Source organism: Lactuca saligna, chromosome 4, assembly GCF_052625555.1.
Source record: "Lactuca saligna cultivar CGN05327 chromosome 4, ASM5262555v1, whole genome shotgun sequence".
Lineage (NCBI taxonomy): Eukaryota > Viridiplantae > Streptophyta > Magnoliopsida > Asterales > Asteraceae > Lactuca > Lactuca saligna.
In genome coordinates, this window is record NC_136420.1 from 6,708,370 (window position 1) to 6,729,096 (window position 20,727).

The 20,727-nt window shown below is 36.9% G+C and overlaps 2 long non-coding RNA genes across 2 annotated transcripts; both read left to right on the plus strand.

Moving 5' to 3' along the window:
• The first annotated feature begins 4,199 nt into the window (after positions 1–4,199).
• On the plus strand, positions 4,200–4,820 carry LOC145044309 (uncharacterized). The gene is made up of 3 exons (XR_013681273.1): positions 4,200–4,297; positions 4,400–4,475; positions 4,761–4,820. It is a non-coding gene; the product is annotated as an uncharacterized LOC145044309 (long non-coding RNA).
• A 911-nt stretch (positions 4,821–5,731) lies between these two features.
• On the plus strand, positions 5,732–6,170 carry LOC145038532 (uncharacterized). The gene is made up of 3 exons (XR_013679419.1): positions 5,732–5,817; positions 5,907–5,994; positions 6,082–6,170. It is a non-coding gene; the product is annotated as an uncharacterized LOC145038532 (long non-coding RNA).
• The last annotated feature ends 14,557 nt before the right edge of the window (positions 6,171–20,727 follow it).

Here is a 20,727-nt window from a genome sequence, read left to right on the forward strand (position 1 = left end):
CTTTTGTGAAATAGACAAATTGAACACATTTCCAATCATTCTCATTTTACAACTCCAAATCCATTTTCTTAAGTGTAAGAATATCAAATTCTTGTTACTTATAGAATATACTAGATTCTAACACTTTATGCAACGATCCTTTTGTAATGTCACTGCACCAAAGTCTCAAAGACTATTGCCAATGATATTACAAAGTCCTCTAACGTAGATTGTTACAAGACAATTCCTTAGATATGATGTCTCTCACTCAAAGTACATTCCTTTGAACATCCTTTTGCATAAAGGTTTCTAATCTAGTCATAGATTTTTAATATTTACTTCCCAATATGGACACGCTTCCATATTTTCCATATGACAACTAATTTCTTAATAGAATCTTATCTATTCGTAATGATGTCGATATTGTCCATCCAATATGGAAACATTTCCATAATTTCCAATACTATACTTCCAACTACTCACAAGCGACCAATCCTCGTCGAACTTTGGATTGTCCTTTGATAGTTGTTTAATTATTTTTAGTCAAAACCGATTCTAGTCCCTTTTCCCTCTAAATGCGCTAGACATTTGGAAAATTTTAGAATGGTCAAACATTAAAGCATTTGCAATCCATCCTATACCCGAAGCGTATGGGACATGATGCACAATGTTTTATTTTCTATGTTCTTAAAATTCGAATTGTGAAGAGGAATGCCGTAATCATAATCGAAATTTTAAGAACACACTATGTACCTTTGACTAAATTTATTAACATTCCACAACCTAATCCTTTATATTTGAAATGAAGCATAATATTCTCTCCCTTGATTATAGCAAAACAACTATACAACCCTTACGACTTTGCAAGGTATAACTCTTGTTTTTCTATAATTAATATTTCCAACTATGCAATACGTGCCTTAATAATCATACAATCATAACATTTATGCTCCCACTATCATGATGATTATTATAAAACATAACACTTATGCTCCCACTAGCTTCGACATGTATTAATAAACATCTTAACTTTCAGAAAAAAACAATACTTATTTAATTTCTTAAGTTCATGTTTCTAATACTTAGTGCTTTGATAATCTTTTATCAAGGCTTCTTGAACTTATACACTTTTGCCTTAGATAGTTCATATGTGTGTCTTAACAATTAAGACTAATTGCCAAACCTCACAATTCAAATTATGGAAAGGGATGATGTAACCATGATCGAATTCGAGAATGCAATTTTACAATCACTATCTTTTAAAATCTTTCTTAGTGAAAGCATTTTCTCATAATCATTTTCATGAAGGAGGAAATCTTATGACACTTACATTTAAACAGTGTATGTGTTCCTATCCATGTGAATTTGTTAAAAACCAAAGTTTACGACAAATTCAAACTCATATGGATCGAACTTTCTTAATCTTGATTTCTTGCCTTATGGTAGCACAGCTGCCCACCACGTTTTCCAAGTAGTTAAGCAGCTCATCTTTTCCTATCAATGTACTTTCCATTGATCAAGGTCCTTGCCTTTTATGCATTCAAATGAGAACTCATAAGAGTCACATGCATAATTAACTCGATTGGATTGGCACAGAAACAAAATAATGTCTTCACGATAGGTTGTAAACCTCAACTCGTGTGCTAGTGATAATCGATAAGGTTTATTTGATTTGTTCTTGAAACTTTTCAAGACTATTAAGACTCCCACTGACTCGTTGACATATAAGATTCTCTTGTCAATAAACATTTGTTGACAACCAAATATTCAAGAGTTAGTGTAGCTTTTATCAAAACAAAACACTTCATAATTTTGGTCTTAGTTGGTCTCTGTCTTATCCAAGACATCACAACTTTCCACAATTGATGAATGTTATAAACCTTCTTAATACTATTCACTCAATGTCACAATCTTGACTTTAAGACTTGTTTTGGAACGAAGTATGATTGACTTCTTGATTTGACCATTTCTTCAATTTTTGATTCCTCTTCTTGGACATACAATTGTACCAAGACTCACTTAGAGGATCAATTGAGATATGGTTCTTAATCATTAAGACTTATCATAAAGCATAAAAGCTACTCTCCCTTCTTCTTAGAATGGAGAAACTCTTATCTTTCTACCTACTTGATTCTTCTTATTCGTTTTGCTATTAATCTAAACCCTTTAATCAATTCAAAATTACACTTAATCTTGTAAGTGTAATCATATTTACTAAGCCTTTAGTAAATCATGACGAATATCTTTGTTACTCTTATGGTGAACTTGATCAACACACAACTTTGTGTACTCGATCTCCTAGTGCTTCACTTGACACTTTGTCAATGAATTAGTCTAATTTCCAAATATGAAATTTCTCATTCATCGTGCAACCAGGTTGTATGATTCCAAGTTTCTGTCCAATTGAAACTTGGGCGATGAGAAACTCTCACTATTTGGTAAATTCTTGACTTTCCATAACACAATAAGAAACAAATCCATTATTCACTACAAGAAAAAAGGCCTTTGACGACGCGCAAAATACGACGCTCATTGATCTATGTTACGCAAAGGAGAGTGACATTAGAAAAATGTCATCTCTTCAAAAAAAATTTAGGATAGAAGACACGCATTATTGCGCGCCCTTAAATTAGTGTCTAAAAAAAACACGGAGGGCACCTATAATAAAATGTGCGTCGTCTAAGGATGTCGCTTTATATTTTTTAATGGAACGCGCGTTCCATCCTTTAATAGTGGGGGAAAGGGGGAAATGAAATTCTGAAAAAATTAAAAACCCACCAAGCTCTCCTCTACCTTCTTTCAATCGTTCTTCTCTCTCTCTCTCTCAATCAAATACCAAAAATCGACTATTGTTGGAACTAGGGTTCCGGTTCTTAGTGAAATCGAAGGTTTTTTGGTCACCAGGCCATGAAATTGATCAAAGGGGTACAGTTTTTGGAACCATGACTATTGTTGGAACTACAGTTTCAGTTCGAAAACCCTTCATCTACTTCCCTCTATCTTCAGTTCCTCAAGTACTTTCTTAGCCTCTCAATCAATAGAAGAGCTGTATTACAACTACAAATTTAGAGTGATTTCCATATCAAGTAGAACAATAGCTCCATTAAAGACAAGGTCTCGAAACTCCATGGTCAATCACCATCGTTGGTTACTAACACCACCATTTGTATAAAAACCCTAGAACCACCAGGCCACCCTTTTCCTCCATCCATGTCCCTCCTTTCTGTCTATCTCTAACAGACCACTGCAACATCACATTCACTTCTCCTGGCATGCGACTGCGACTCCCAAAAGATTTAGAGTTATGCTCGATGCTTCTCAACAAAATCGATCGAGGTGTCGGCGATCCTATCTCATAGAGATTTAGGGATTTCTTGGTTCAAGGTATCGAATCTCAGACATCAACGACTTTTTTTGATGACCCGGTCAGATAAAGACGTTTGATGAGCTAAATTTGTGTATCTGACTCGGAAAGCTTAATCTAATCGGGTAAGATGGAAAAAATCGATTGACTGAGAAAGGAGGAAGAAAGGGAGAAGGGTTTCCATTTATACCCTTGCCCTACCAAAGGAAGAAATCAGCGACTCCATCGTTTCTTCTCCTACTTCAACGCCAATTTTCTTCTCCCGCAACAACCAATCGTCGACGATCCTCTTCTCATCTGTTCCAATTTTTTGAAGTCTCCTTCCCCTCTCCATCAGGTACGCTTCTTCCTTTTTCCTCTTCTCATCAGGTCTGATTTTTTGATAATATATAGGTTTTGATTTATGATTTTTCTGTTGAACATGTATGGTTCTTCATTGAATTCTGAAAATTTCTCAAAGAATTTAGGCCCTGTGTTCAATTTCATCATATTTCTTTTGTTTTAGACTTGTGCTCAATTTCAAGGAGGGAGAGAAACCTGCGATATTTGTTGCTCTTATTTTCTTGATTTGCACTTAGGAACCATTGGTGTTACCAGATAGCAGGTTACCATGTTCTGCTGTTAAACTTTTCACCATTCCTAATGAATTAAAGAATACTAAGAATAAATGACAGTATCCGTAAGGTCGGGGTGTCACATATAAAATATCAGGATATGAAAGTCACATAACTTATTCTCTCTGCAACAAATGAAAAAGCACCAGTCAAATATATATATATATATATATATATATATATATATATATATATATATAAGAATCAGTATAGAATATTAATGCGGGAGTGTTTGTAGCTTTTTGGGTGTGCATATCTTGGACCATTTGGGCATTTCTACCACTTATTGTTGGATAAGTTGTTCAAGGGCAAAAAAGACACGACAACAGTTGCCAAAAACGTATCCTAAGAACCTTTGATAATAAGGATAACAATGGAAATTTACAATCTTACAACTGAATTATATGACACCTAATTCGCGATTTGATCTATATATTTGTAGGTGTTGCTTGAACAAGTGACATCTTCTCCATGGAACAACTTGATTTTTATGCTTTACTATGGGCTTGTTATCGAGGGTAAGGTCTTTTTGGTTCCTTGTTTGAATAAATATGTTGACTATAATTATTTTAGTAGATAAACGATTATGAATTGGTTTAATGCTAATGGGGGTGTTTGGATGTATGATTTGAAAGTTATTACTTTGTTTTGAAAAATAACAAAATCATGAGTAATGATAGAAATAAGTTTTTCTATATAATTTGTAAATAAGTTTTCTTGCATTTAACCTTTTTAAAGTTGATATCATTTTTCAACTTTAAAGTCATATAATAATTTATGGTCATGTATATATATATATGCAGGAAGATCATGGATCCAAGTGAAATCTAAAATCAAGAAGGAATACCCCACAGTACAATACGTAGCTGCCATGGCTTTGCCACCTTTATCTATTCAAGGTGATTTGGGAGTTGTTTCTGCTGCTAGAGTTAGATATGCATATCCACTCCTAAAATCATTTGCAAAAATGGGACCTCAAGGTGTTCTTGGTGCCACAAAGCTTTTACGCCCTTTTTCAGAAATAGTTGATTCATTGGGACTCAAAGATCCTTTCATTAGAAATTGGGTGGATCTTTTGTCTTTCTTACTTGCTGGAGTGAAATCCGATGGTGTTCTTTCAGCAGAAATGGTACATAATCATATCATACATTAAAAAGTTTCTTTTAAGGTAGTTTTACTTTTTGGTATGATGGAATTGAGGAAGGAATGGAATGGGCTATTCCATTACCACATGTCCTCATCCATTCCATTCCAACCAAACAGAATCCATTCTATTCCTTCATATTTTATAGTTCTCTAAATGTCTAATCTTTTGCCTGTATATATATCCACATATTTGCAGATTTATATGTTTGCAGAATGGTATAAACCAGGTTGTAGTTTAGAATACCCTGTTGGTGGAACTGGAGCACTTGTTGAGGCTCTTGTTCTCAGATTTTCCTTCTGATAAACTTCCAAAAATGTCAGAACCTTCACAACTTATGACAGAAAATACACGTTCTGATCTTTATGTTGCACTCCCTGTTCTCAGTCAAGGAAAGAAATGGGTCTTACTATACAGGTAAAATTTCATCTTCATCATATTTTCAGTTTCACATTATTCTTGAATCTTGATATATCATTATCTTTTTTATATGTTAGTACATGGAGGCATGGCATATCTCTTTCAACCTTATATAGAAGAAGCAATCTTTGCCCTGGGTTAAGTCTACTGGTAATGTCTTGTCTTCGTTTCTCTATATGTTGACAAAAGACTTTTCTACCCTTTTTCACTATGATGAGTAAATACTATACAGGGATCGAATGATACATTTGTGTTTACAAATACACCAGGGCGTCCTGTTATATATCGCCCCACAGGTACTGCATTTTCTTGATAATATATAAAAAAATCTTTTATAATTTTAATATTTATTTGGGATTTATTATGTTAATTGTGCATTTATTAGGGGTGAATCGGTATTTTACTCTTTGTTCAACTGAGTATTTAGCGCTTGGTGGGGGAAATCATTTTGCATTGTATCTCGATAGTGACTTGTAAGAGTGTTGCACTTGCATCATTCCTATTTTTCTTTTTGAGGGATAATATGGTAATTTGGCAATTTGCATATTTTTTTTCCCCAGATTGAATGGGTCAAGTTTGGCCTCAGAAACTTATGGTAACTCTTGTTTGTCACACACCCAAGAATTTGAAGTGAAGGAAATTGAGGTGCTTTCTCTCACTTATTTTTGCAAAAATTACATTTTTGGTCCTCGAGTATGGCTAATTTTGTTCAATTTGGGTCCTACAAAATTCTCCTGCAAATTTGATCGTTATTTGAGGTTTTTGTAACGTTTTTACTCTTCGTTCCAAGTAAAATGAGTTGGGACTAAAATTGAAAAGATCAGCAATTGACAACCTTTCTCTGTGTTCAATGCTTTAGCTGTGTTTGCTCTAAGGGAGATCAACTTATCACAAGTAAGTTACTGTTTCACCCTTTTATTTAATATTTTTGTGATTGAATGAAAGTCTTAATGAAAGTAATTGACAACCTTTCTCTGTAAATGATGTTGTGATTGTGGGAGAGGTGTTGTGTTTTTCTCTGTTGCTAGGTAACCTTCTCAACAACAACATTCTACTTAAGCAGGTGAGTAATCAAGATTAAGGGAGACTTGTAATCATGTTTGACATTCCTTTCCAGTAAGAAAAAGAGTTGTATGATTATTTGTTAGTTTTATAGGAATGTATAACCCATGTTAGCAATGTTTATTTTTTGTTTAACATTTGAATGATTCTTTGTATGACATTACAATTTGTGTAATTTATTTTATTTTTTGAGTATGAAATTTTCTTTTATATTATGCAATGGATTGTATTTTTTGTATATGGTATTTTATTTCTATTATGAGAAATTAAATGCAAATTTAATTTAAAAATTAATAAATATATAAATTTATTTTTTTTAAACATTTAAATTTACGATACGCAAAAATGTGTGTCATCTTCATTTATGACATGGCCTTTCTTGACAGGGGCTTTCTTGATACGCATTGCGTGTCATTAACACGCGCGTCGTAAGGTTACGACACGCTAATGCGTGTCATCTTCCTTTATGACAGGGCCTTCCTTGATACGCATTGCGTGTCGTAAACGCGCGTCGTAAATGAGCGTCGTAAATGAGCGTCATAAATGCGCGTCATCTATAGACGACGCGCAAAAGCGCGTCGTCTCTCTTTATGACAGGGCCTTCCTTGACACGCATTTGCGCGCCGTCTGAGCCTTTTACGACGCGCAATGAGCGTCGTAAAAGGCCTTTTTTCTTGTAGTGATTGCTAATAACTTTAACATCAATTTTTCATACACGCCATTGTAAGGATAAATAAATAAAATTTAAAATCAAAATTTATTTTATTGCGGAAAAATTTGTCCTTACAACGCAACTCATTGAAAAACTTATGCTAATACTGTTGGAATAGTGTCTAAGGCTGTAACTATATTCGGTTGTGCATGGTCCTTTTGGGTTGCCTTCACCATAGCAACTTGAAGGATGATTTGTTAAGAGAGAGTAAATATTATAAGGAATAATATTTAGCTATTTGATTGATATAAGTCATAAATTAATTGGTATTAATTTGGTGACTTAAAGAGATTAATTAAATAAGAGGGTATAAACTGTCAATTGTTTGATAGTTAGACTTTAGACTATAAATCCATTAGGATGGACTTTGGACGGTTTCTAAGAGCTTTAGGATAGCTCAAAATAGTCCATAAGGATATCTATGGAATGGATTTGGATAGCCTTAAGTGAAGATTTTCCAATTAGGGTTTAGGGTGAAACCCTTAAGGAGTCTAAAGGTATAAATAGGCCCTTGGGGTGTGGAATTCGTGGACAATCTTTCAGAACCTAAAGCAAGGAACCTCTGGTCGAATTCCATCCCCTCTCCTCTCTCCTAAATCATCTTGCTTGCTATTGGTGTTTGTAAGCCATTAGAGGAGTGACAATTGTGACTCTAGAAGCTCCAAGACAAGAAGATCAACAAGGAACTCAAAGGTATGATTCTAGATCTGTTTTTATGTTGTTGTTTAATCTAATTAGCCATTAGAAGTCTTGGATTCAATAGCATGTTTATTAGAAAGCCTAGATCCAAGCAATAGGGTTTTGCATGCGCACATAGGAAAGTTCTTATGGCTAAAACCCAACAGTGGTATCAGAGCCTAGATTGGTTTTCTTTAAATTGTTGCTTGAATAACTGAAACAAACCTGCAAAATTCGAATTTTTGGGTTTTGAGTCACTGACTCGTCGAGTTCCAAGGTGGACTCGTCGAGTAGGCCTGACTCGGCGAGTCCCCTTGTGCACTCGGCGAGTCCAAGCGTCAGAAAGGCAAAATTCGGGATTTCTTTGTGTTTATCTTATCCAAACTTTCCATAAACTAATTAGATCAATATGAATCCGATTTCTTGATAAATATAAGTGTTATCTTGATCTAGTTAAAGGTAATTATCAACTAATTAAATATTTAGTTTCCTTATATGATAATTAATTAATTATTTAGATTATTTTTGGTAATTATCCTCAAAGAAATCAAAGATAAATCAAATAAAGATAATTAAGATATTAATTGTTAATTGAAATTATTGTTATTTGATCCTCCATGTTTTAAATGTTTAAAACCTACCCTATTGTTTTGAAATTTATATTTGTGATTAAAAGTTCTAATTTAGACAACTTAAATTTCAATCCCTAGATTTTAAAAGTTTAAAACACAACCCTATACTAATATGATATTAATAGTATAATATATATATATATATATATATATATATATATATATATATATATATATATATATATATATATGTATAACTAAATGCTAGTCTTACCGTTAGTAGGCCTCATTCACGAAGCCGATCTATAAGGTGGGTATAAGGTTGCGGCCTATAAAATGGCGCTTAATGGGTGTACACTCACACCCACCGCTTGCTTGATTGGTGGAGGGTCGTTAGCCGAACGGGTAGGATAGGGCAACCTCATCCTCTCATTAAAAGTATAATAAGAAATACGAAGTAACTAAATCTTTTTCAAATTTCCCAATCTTAGTTACTTTAGGAAAAGTGAATTGATGCAATCCCATGAAATTACACTTTGCACCTTGCTAAGATGTTAGTGGAGCGTGTGTGGTTTACCGGCACACTAATTGGTTCTAAGCGAAGGTGGCAAAGGGTGATTCATTGTTTATCATAGTTCGATGGAGCGTGTGTGGTTTACCGGCACATCGAATAGGTGATCGTAACAATGAAGGCACCATGTAAATTTGCATGGTAATTCACACCCGCTTTGTGATCCTCGGCATCCCAGTCACAAACAAGAGGGGCATATCGAGATTTAAACATGCCATTGAATAGTTCAATGAATCTCATCCGAATCTAGGAATTCTCAAAACACTTAGGACTAATAGTTTAAGTTTTGTGATGGAGAATTAGTGAATCGTCATTCATTTACCTTCAATTTATTTGCATGTTAGATTACGGCATCCCTTTTCTAGTATGTAAATGTTATTGTTGGATCCTAGCCCTAATTTTTCTTATTGGGTGATAATTAGGGATTCTTGTTCTAATCTATCTTTGTCCTTTCTATAGATGTCAAACGCAAACAACGCTACTGCTAGTTCTTTCACGTTGATGAGCCTTTGCCAAAAGGTCACCTTCGATGGAACGAACTTTGGCGAATGGATAAGATACATTCGCACCATTGCTCGCTATGAGGATAAAGAGTATGTCCTCGACGAGAAGCTCGAGAAAATCAACCCCGAAATTGCTACTCCCGCCGAAATCACCGCCTTTGAAACCCATGAGCGAGATGCGACGAAAGTACACTGCATCATGATCGCCACCATGAACTCCGAGTTCCAAAAGTCCTACGAGGACATGTATCCATACGAGATGCATCAAGACTTGTTGGAGAGGTACCACCAAAACGCGAGACAAGAGCGTTACGAGATCTTCACCAACATGATTTCCGCTAAGATGGGTCATGGAGAATCTCTTACCGTGCACTTGCAAAAGATGCAAAGGTATGTCGACCGCCTTCGCAAGTTAAACGTTGACTTCGGCGAAGACTTGGCGATCGACATGGTGCTTCACTCTTTGCCTCCGATGTATAATCAATTTAGGATGACCTACCACATGAACAAAGAGGAGGTCACTCTAAGTAAGCTCCAAGGTCTCTTGAGGGTTGCTGAGAGCAATTTCAAGGACAAGTCTGTTGCACCAACTCCCAATCCGTCTGCTGCTCCTGTCTTGGCTATTGGTCAAGGGAAGGGAAAGAAGAGGAAAGCTTCTTCAAATAACTATCGAAAGGTGAAAGCCCGAGATGGTTCCTCTTCTAGTGGGACAAAAGTTGATCCCTCTAAGCCCTGCTCTAACCCGAAGGAGGCAGAGTGCCACCACTGCCACAAGATAGGACATTGGAAGCGAAGCTGCCTGGACTACCTGCAAGCCATCAAGGAAGGAAAGATCAAGCCATCTTTCGCAGGTATATATGCAATAAAATCTAACGATTCTAATCATGCTATTTCTTGGGTTCTTGACACCGGTTGTGGTTATCACATTTGTTCTAATGTGCAGGGACTAAGAAGAAGTAGGGATGTGGAGCAAGGAAGGATCAATCTAATCATGGGGAACAGAAGATCGTCGCCTGTGACCAAGATTGGAGTGTATTCTTTGGTGCTTAAGAATAGTTTAGTTTTAGATTTGAACAATTGTTTGCTATTCGCCAGAAATGGCTAGAAACATCATTTCATTTCATGGTTTATATAGACAAGGTTTTAGATTTTCTTTTAATAATGAGAATGGTTCTATTTTGGCTTATCTGAATGGTGTCTTTTATTTTGAAGCTATACCATGTAATGGAATATATGAAACTGTTATGATTGTTGATAACTTAGGAAATGATGTTTTGAATATTGATTCTTCCACTAGTATGGATAAAGCATCCTTGTGGCATTGTCGTCTTGGACATGTCAACAAGAAACGCATAGCCCAACTCCAAAAGGATGGAGTGTTGGAGTCATTCGACCTTAGGGAAGATGACACATGCGAATCTTGTTTACTTGGAAAGATGACTAAATCACCCTTCACGAGTACTTGTGAAAGGGGTGAGGGACTATTAGACCTAATACATACCGATGTATGTGGACCTTTTAGATTAACCACGAAGGATGGGAACCGCTTCTATGTGACCTTTACCGATGATTATAGTAGATATGGGTATATCTATTTAATCAAGCAAAAGTCAGAAACCTTTGAAAAGTTCAAAGAGTTCAAGAGTGAAGTGGAGAATCAATTGGGCAGGAAAATCAAGATGCTTCGATCCGATCGAGGAGGAGAGTACCTAAGTCTTGAATTCCACGATTATCTCAAGGAGTGTGGAATAGTTTCGCAATTGACGCCTCCTAGGACACCGCAACTGAATGGTGTGGCAGAAAGGCGTAATCGAACCTTATTGGATATGGTTCGCTCTATGATGAGTCGTGCTTCACTACCTATCTTCTTTTGGGGGTATGCCTTAGAGACTGCCGCCCATATCCTTAACCGAGTCCCTACTAAGAAGGTTGCCAAAACACCTCACGAGATGTGGACGGGGAAAGCTCCCTCGTTGGCACATATCAAGGTTTGGGGTTGCGAGGCTTTCGTAAGACGAGATACTCACGACAAGCTTGAACCTCGAAGTGAGCGATGTATTTTCATCGGCTACCCGCAAACTTCCTTTGGATATCTCTTCTATAGACCGAAAGATAATATTATCTTTGTTGCGAGGAGAGGAGTTTTCCGAGAGCGAGAACTCATAAGCCAAGGAGACAGTGGGAGGCAAATCGAACTTGAAGAGATTCAAGAATCGATAGATGAAGGAACCTCCACCGCTGGCGTTCAACCCGAGGAGGAAACTCCGGTTGAACCGATTGACGAATCCTTACCTCTTAGACGTTCCGATAGATTTAGAGTTCAACCCCAGTTTTATGGTTTTCATATTACTACCGAAGGAGACACGTATATTAGTGATGGTACACTAGTAAATCTTGATGAACCTAATAGCTATAAGGAAGCCATGGCAGGCCCGGAGTCTGCGAAATGGAAAGAGGCGATGGATAGCGAGATCCAATCCATGTACGATAACCAAGTTTGGAATTTGGTTGATTACGTGCCCGAACGTAAGACCGTAGGGTGCAAGTGGATCTTCAAGAAGAAGACCGACGTGGATGGGAACGTACACACATACAAAGCGCGATTGGTTGCGAAGGGCTTTACTCAAACTCCCGGAGTTGACTATGATGAGACCTTCTCGCCGGTTGCGAAGATTAAATCTATTAGAGTGATGCTAGCAATTGCCGCATTTCATGATTATGAGATTTGGCAAATGGATGTCAAGACCGCTTTCCTTAACGGAAAGTTGGTTGAGGATGTTTACATGGCTCAGCCAGAGGGGTTTGTGGATCCGAAGCATCCGAATAGAGTGTGTAAGCTTGAGAAGTCCATTTATGGACTTAAGCAAGCGTCTCGCAGATGGAATCTTTGCTTCGATGAGAAAGTCAAAGAGTTTGGATTTGTACGAAGCGAAGACGAATCTTGTGTATATGTCAAAGCCAGTGGGAGTGTAGTAAGCTTCCTCGTTCTATATGTCGATGACATATTACTCATAGGAAACGACATCCCGACTCTGCAGGAGGTTAAGTCCTGGCTCGGGAAGTGCTTCGCTATGAAGGACCTCGGAGAGGCTTCTTACATTTTGGGAATAAGGATAGTAAGAGAAAGAAGTAAGAGACTAATTGGACTTAGTCAGAATACTTACTTAGAGAAGGTACTAAAACGTTTTAGTATGGAAAACTCAAAGAAGGGAGAACTACCGATACAAGGAAATGCCAAGTTGAGTAAGACTCAAAGTCCGAGTACTGAAGCTGAGATAGCAGAAATGAGCCGAGTACCATACGCTTCCGCAGTTGGCTCAATCATGTACGCTATGACTTGTACTCGCCCTGATGTAGCCTTCGCTTTGAGCATGGTTAGCAGATATCAAGGGAATCCTGGCAAAGCACATTGGATTGCGGTGAAGAACATCCTTAAGTACCTTCGGAGAACGAAAGAATGGTTCTTAGTCCTTGGAGGGAGTGATGACTTGAAGGTGCGAGGGTATAGTGACGCCAGTTTTCAAACCGACAGGGACAACTATCGTTCGCAGTCGGGCTGGGTCTTTACCCTAAATGGAGGAGCAGTGACATGGAAAAGTTCCAAGCAGGAAACCGTAGCTGATTCAACGTGCGAATCAGAGTACATCGCAGCAAGCGAAGCGTCGAAGGAGGCAATATGGCTGAAGAACTTCATCGGTGATCTTGGAGTTGTGCCGGCCATAAAGGAGCCCATGGAGATTTTCTGTGATAACGAAGGTGCGGTTGCCTTGACCAAGGAACCGAGGGATCATGGTAGATCTCGACATATCGACAGAAAATATCACTTCATTAGACATCGTGTAGAAGAAGGAAAACTCGTAGTGAAGAGGATATCATCAGAAGATAACCCAGCAGATCCGCTTACGAAGGGACTGAGTAGGGTTAAGCACTTACAGCATGCTAGGAGTATTGGGCTGAAGGATGATATTAGCATAGATTAGATGGTATTAGAAACGTATAATAGATAAATGTAATTAACATTTGATGATTAAATAAAGAAGTTTTATTTATGAGTAAAGTTACTATCACATGTTAGTTGTTTAACTATTGTTTCACTTTGCATGTTTTGACTTCCAGAATAATTGAGTTTATTAGGAATAATCGAATTATTCAAATGGTCCACAATCGTTCATATGTTGGGAGTAGATATGAATGAAGATTGTCGTGAATTGGTATGTAGAGTGTCTAAATGGTGTTAGACATAGCAAGAGTTGCTGCAACGTTCATGAGTGCTTACGAACTGGTTTTGAGCATTGGAATAAACCCGCGCTTGCTGGAATCACCTTATGGAATACGATATAAAAGGTGATCGCGAGACGATAATATCATATGGTCTTAAAACCTAGATATATGGTTTATTATTTGTTAATTGATTGTGCATTGATAATGCGAAAACGCATCAGTAACTTGATGTTATAAAACGCATTGTTGTGTATAGTTGGTTAATGAATAAGTAAATGCATATAAGTCGAAGTTTATCTGTAAATTTTATCCTAAGAGGGTAGAAGAGATATCTTGGCCACTCGATGATTTGATTTGACTTATGTGCCGGGCCCGGTCAGAACTGAATTGATGTGTTCGATTAAGTTCTATGTCAAATAAATCGAAGATCGAGAAATCTAAATGCTAGACTAACCGTTCCATAGGATTGTCAGCATGATATCTAACAGAGGACTGTACGATCCCTTATCTAAAGGACAAGATTGATTAGATCAGAGTTGACAGCGTCTTTGAGAGCTACGATTGCAAACCGTATTGTACTTGTATAGTTACTAGACTTATCCAAGTGGGAGACTGTTGGAATAGTGTCTAAGGCTGTAACTATATTCGGTTGTGCATGGTCCTTTTGGGTTGCCTTCACCATAGCAACTTGAAGGATGATTTGTTAAGAGAGAGTAAATATTATAAGGAATAATATTTAGCTATTTGATTGATATAAGTCATAAATTAATTGGTATTAATTTGGTGACTTAAAGAGATTAATTAAATAAGAGGGTATAAACTGTCAATTGTTTGATAGTTAGACTTTAGACTATAAATCCATTAGGATGGACTTTGGACGGTTTCTAAGAGCTTTAGGATAGCTCAAAATAGTCCATAAGGATATCTATGGAATGGATTTGGATAGCCTTAAGTGAAGATTATCCAATTAGGGTTTAGGGTGAAACCCTTAAGGAGTCTAAAGGTATAAATAGGCCCTTGGGGTGTGGAATTCGTGGACAATCTTTCAGAACCTAAAGCAAGGAACCTCTGGTCGAATTCCATCCCCTCTCCTCTCTCCTAAATCATCTTGCTTGCTATTGGTGTTTGTAAGCCATTAGAGGAGTGACAATTGTGACTCTAGAAGCTCCAAGACAAGAAGATCAACAAGGAACTCAAAGGTATGATTCTAGATCTGTTTTTATGTTGTTGTTTAATCTAATTAGCCATTAGAAGTCTTGGATTCAATAGCATGTTTATTAGAAAGCCTAGATCCAAGCAATAGGGTTTTGCATGCGCACATAGGAAAGTTCTTATGGCTAAAACCCAACAAATACATCTTTCTTAGCAATCTAATCCTAACTCTAAGTAGTAGCTCAAGAATCTAATCTTCGAGAAACGTGATCGAAATCCATTCCTTCACGGTTAGATTCTGCTCACTTCTTCCCTTAAGCTTCTTTTCTTTTCTTTGATCCTTCTAAACATTAATTGTAATCGTATCACATTATGTATTCAGAATCTAGGATGAAGCTTAAAAGAGTTAGTCAATGGATTTTACCTAAATTAGAGCCATACGTTTCGACTCTCCCATCTCTTAGATCTCTTAGGTAAATAGGGCAACTTCGTCTCCAATGCCCCTTCTCTTGGCAATAAAAGCAAACTGACTATTTTGGAACAACACATGGAACTACCTCAGACATCGGCTTTCTCTTATGATCAAACTTTTCAATCATTGCATGTATTTCATTTCCATTGTCTATATCCATAGAGGTCTTGAAGGCAGATTCACCAATCAACTTTGCTTTTCTATTGCGCCAAACCATTGCTGATTCAGCAGCAACAAGCATATAGGTGAGATCTATAAGGGTCACGTCGTACCTCATCATATAGTACTCTATTACGAACTTACTATATGAGTTGGGAAGTGACTGAAGAGCCCAATCAACAGCCATTTCCTCACAGACAACGGATCCCAACATTCTTAACCTATCAATGTGTGACTTCATCCCTAGGACGTGTGCACACACGGACTTTCCCTTTTTACATTTACTTGCCAAAAGGGCTTGAGTTATATTGAACCTTTCAATTTTACAATCTTGTGGGTTAGGGAGAATAATTGGAGGAGGAGGAGGAAGTGAAGCATGATTTCTTGTTCCTTGATCGAATCGTGGAATATCATCTTCATGTGGAATGCTTGTTCCACGGGATTTGGGAAGACCATAGTTGTCGAACTTTGACATCTACAAAATGGGAGAAAACAAATTCAAGTTAGTTGATTGATTGAGTCCTTGGTAAATCACCCAAATGAAATTCCAAGGCTAGGACCCAACACAATATTCTACAACTCGGGAGAGGGATGCCGTAACCCAAATTGCAGAACATTTGAAGGTAAGTGAATGACGATTCACTAATTTCCACCATGAAAAACGAAAAAGAAATTTAAGTTTTAAATCTATGAAAACTCCTAGATCCTTTGAGATTCATTGAACTTTCAATGGCATGTTTAAATCTCGATATGCCCCTCTTGTTTGTGACTGGGATGCCAAGGATCACAAAGCGGGTGTGAATAACCATGCAAAGTTACATGGTGCCCTCACATGTTACAATCACCTATTCGATGTGCCGGTAAACCACACACGCTCTACCGAACTATGACAAACATTGAGTCACCCTTTGCAACCTTTGCTTAGAACCATTTAGTGTGCCGATAAACCACACACGCTCCACTAACGTCTTCGCAAGGGCACAAAGTGTAATTTCATGGAATTGCATGAATTCACTTTTGCCTAAGTAACTAAGATTGGGAATTTGAAAAACATTTAGTTACTTTGTATTTCATTATACTTATAATGGAAGGTTTCGTCCTATCCTACCCGTTCGGCTAACGACCCTCCACTAGTCAAGAGTGCGGTGGGTAAGAGTGGATACCCATTCAATCGCCATTTTATAGTCAATTTCCTTAAACACCCTTATAGACCAGCTTCGTGAATGAGGCCTACTAACGGTAAGACTAACTTTTACTCATACATATATATAATGTTAGACTTTTAATGTTATATATAGTATAGGGTGCATTTTATACTTTTAAAATACTATGTGGTTAACTTTAACAATTACATTTTTAATTCAATTAAATGGTTAACCTAAAATTTTATGGATTTATTAAATCTCTTTTAATTATACTCCTTAATTAATTAATAAAACCATAAGGGTGTATTTGAACTTTTCAAAACATTACTAGGGTTTTAGAATTTAACATTCCTAATTAAACGTTTAAACAACTTTTAAATTCCAAAACTTGAGGGCAAATTTTTGAAACATTTCAAAACATTAGGGTTTTAACTATTTAAATTTCAAAACTTCAAAACTTTTGGGTTCAAATTTAAACTATAAAACCTAAAGGGTAAAATATGAAACTTTTCATAACAACAAGGATCAAATAACAAATAATCTAAATTAACATTTAATCACATAATTATCTATATTTGATTTATTTAATGATTTCTTGCAAAACAATTTATCAATTTACTCAAAATAATTAATCAATTATCTTATAAAGAAACAATTATCTTATTAATTGATAATTATCTTTAATTAGATCAAGAATATAGTCATATATATCATAAAATCGGATTTATATTGATCTAACATGATAAGGTAACTATCCATATGCAAAAACAGCAAGAAATCCCGAGATAAGCATTATCTGACGAGTTGACTCGTCGAGTCAGGCATGGACTCGTCGAGTCTACATGGACTCGGCGAGTTCAGCCATGGACTCGGCGAGTCCAGCCTCCAGAATCCAAAAAATCTAATTTTCCAGTTATACAATGCATCAATACAATTGAAACCAAGCTAGGCTCTGATACCACTGATGGGTTTTGGTCATAAGACATCCTATGTGCTCATACAAACCCTAATGCTTGGATCTAGGGTTTTCTATTGTACATGCTTTGAATCCAAGACTATAAACCCTAATTCTAGCATGCAAGTAATCATATTAACATGTAATTAGGTTTAAGATCATACTTTGATTGTTATGTAGCAATAACAATCCCAATTCCTCCTTGTATTGACTTTGGAAGGCTTAGAGTCACAAGTGTCACTCCTCTAATGGCTTACAAACACCATAAGCAAGAGGATGAAGAGGAGAGAGGATGGAGGCTGCCAAAAACGTGTGTAAACCCTTACAAGAAGCTTAGCCACGTTTTTGAGCCTTAAGGGGTCTTTATATAGTTGGGCTATTAGGGTTATCTAACAAGGAAACCCTAATTTGGATGCTTAAGCCCTAAGCAATCCATAGACTCCTTTTAATCAAGCCCTTGGACGATTTCCTTATGGGCTTCCCCATAGAATTCGTCTAACCCTTGATACAAGGCAATCCATGGCCCAAATTATAATTATCTTATAATTACAATTCCAGTCCCTTAAGTTTAATTAATCTCTTTTAGTCACAAAACTAATTACCAATTAATTATTGACTAATATTAATTAAACAATATGGTTTCTCCTTTAATATATTATTCCAATAATATATTAATAAATCATATTTAATCCTTTCTCTCCATAATTCATCCTATCAAGTTGCTTCGGTGAAGGCAACCCAAAAGGACCATGCACCATCGGGTCAAGTACATACCAAAATAGTTATGGACTTAGACACTAATCCAACATGTTGGGCATACGCATGCAAGGGACAAACCCTAAATTTTAGTGTTTGGAACCTATTTAAACAACATTATGAACCTTGAACCTCTCATTTATCAGCCTCCTAATCACTTTGAGTCAGATTTCGAAACCCTCGACCCTTTTGAAAAGATTTGACCCTCTTGTGTGTGTTTAAATGTGTGTTGGTGAGATTTGAAGAAGATGAACTTGGAGGAAGGAGCCTTGATCGAAGGAGAGCTTGTATATCCAGACTTCTCTCACCATTTCCAACTTCATTGAGGTATAAAACTTCAAACTTACTTATGTATGCTTAGATCTAGTTCTTATGAGGTTTTGGTCCCTTTTTGGTCCTATTGTGAGTATCTAGTGGTTTTCTTCGACTCCTGAAGTTGGGAGTTGCTTCTCTTGATGGTTATGGATCAACCAACAAGTGTTTAGGTTCATTTGGTTGAAGTAGAATGCTAAAAGTAAGGTTTAGGTTCTTTTGAGCCATGTAAAATCCCCAAGTTCACGAATTTATGGATGAAAATGTTCATTTAGACTTGGATCTGAAATTTGGATGTTGGAATGCAAGTATTAAGCACTTAAGGAAAAGTGATTATTTGTTGAGGAGAAACTAATCCAATTCAGATTTAATCGGTACGTACGTTGGGCGTACTCAAGAGTACGTTGTGTGTACGTGCCTCTGTCTGCGATGCATCATCATCCCTTCTGACATTAAGCCATTATGGGCTATGGGCCTTCTTGTGTTTGGATCCATAATGGGTTTAGGGAATCTTTTAGAGCTTTGGGCCATATTAGGCTTTTTGGTGCTATTGGATTGGGCCTTAGATTTTGGGCTAAGTTAGGAAGGGGTAAAATGGTCCTTTACCCTGAGTGTTGAACAATTGGACTTGGATTCCAGTTATGGGTTATTATAAAATCACGACTCCTAAGTATAATATTTATATATTTATTTATGAGTTGGTTGAGCAACTCGGCGAGTTGGATACCCCAGCCGTCGAGTAGAGACGGATTGACCACGCGGGTTTTATGACCTACTCGACGAGTAGGAGAGACCAACTCGACAAGTTGGCGTTGTGAGAGGAAACCCTAAACCTCTGGGGTTGGGTCCTATTTAAAGGACCTTAAGCCCTCATTTCCGCCTCACCAGCCACCTTACACCCATGCGTGAAACCCTAACCATCCATATTGAGCTAATAGAGAGAGAGAGCTAATATTTGGGCATTTTAGTGTATTATTTGAAGAGAAGAGAGGTGTATCAAAGAAAAGAATGAGAAGGGACTTTTAGATCTGGTGTTATTTCATCCATAGCTTCTTTTGAAGGTAAAAAGTCTCCACCTTTCTCATTAGATTGATTAGATCTCATGTTTATTGAGTTTTAGGGTTGTTTCCATCTTTCCTTGAGACTTTGAGTGTGTTAAGCTTACCAAGTTATTGAGACTTCAGATCTAGACCTTGTGAGGTCCCAATAGTCCAAAGGTCCTAGCTTTATCCAGCTAATAGAAGAGCTTTTATGATTAAGACCCTAAATGGAACTTGTTTTGGCATTTCAAGACCTAAGTGCCATGCATGGACGTAAAACTTGTAGCTTTATGTGGTATCTCAGCCTAGGGAGGCTAGATCTAGGGTTTGGGGTTGTAAGTCTGCCTTAAAACATCTGAATGAGAAAAGGGACTAAAAGGACTCGACGAGTCGACGAGCTGACTCGACGAGTGTGACAACCCGATATTTCGACTCTATGTAATGACCTAAAAAGTCAAGTATTGTAACCACTTTTGAAATAATGAAATTAACTTCGAAAATAAAATGTACAAAAGTCTCTATTGGGTTACCTACTATGCTACATATTGTGTCAAGGTTTACAGAAATATTAAGAACACTAAAATCCAAGTTATAACGAAGAAGTTATAACTATTCTAGGATTCCGACAAAACCGGCAACACCGATTAAATGAAAAACACGAAGTTTCAACACAATAGTTTTTAGCCTTAAGTATCTAAATGAAAGTTGTAGATATCATTAAACTGTGAGCGTACATAAAAAGAACGTGCAAATCTGACTTCATATGAGGAAGTAATGATTTTTCCAAGATCCGATTAGAGTAGTAGACAACTAAAAACTCGAAATAGAGATCGAGAGACTTTTGACCGAAACAACCTAAATGAGAATCGAAGGTCTCAACCAAACTAGCGCAACGG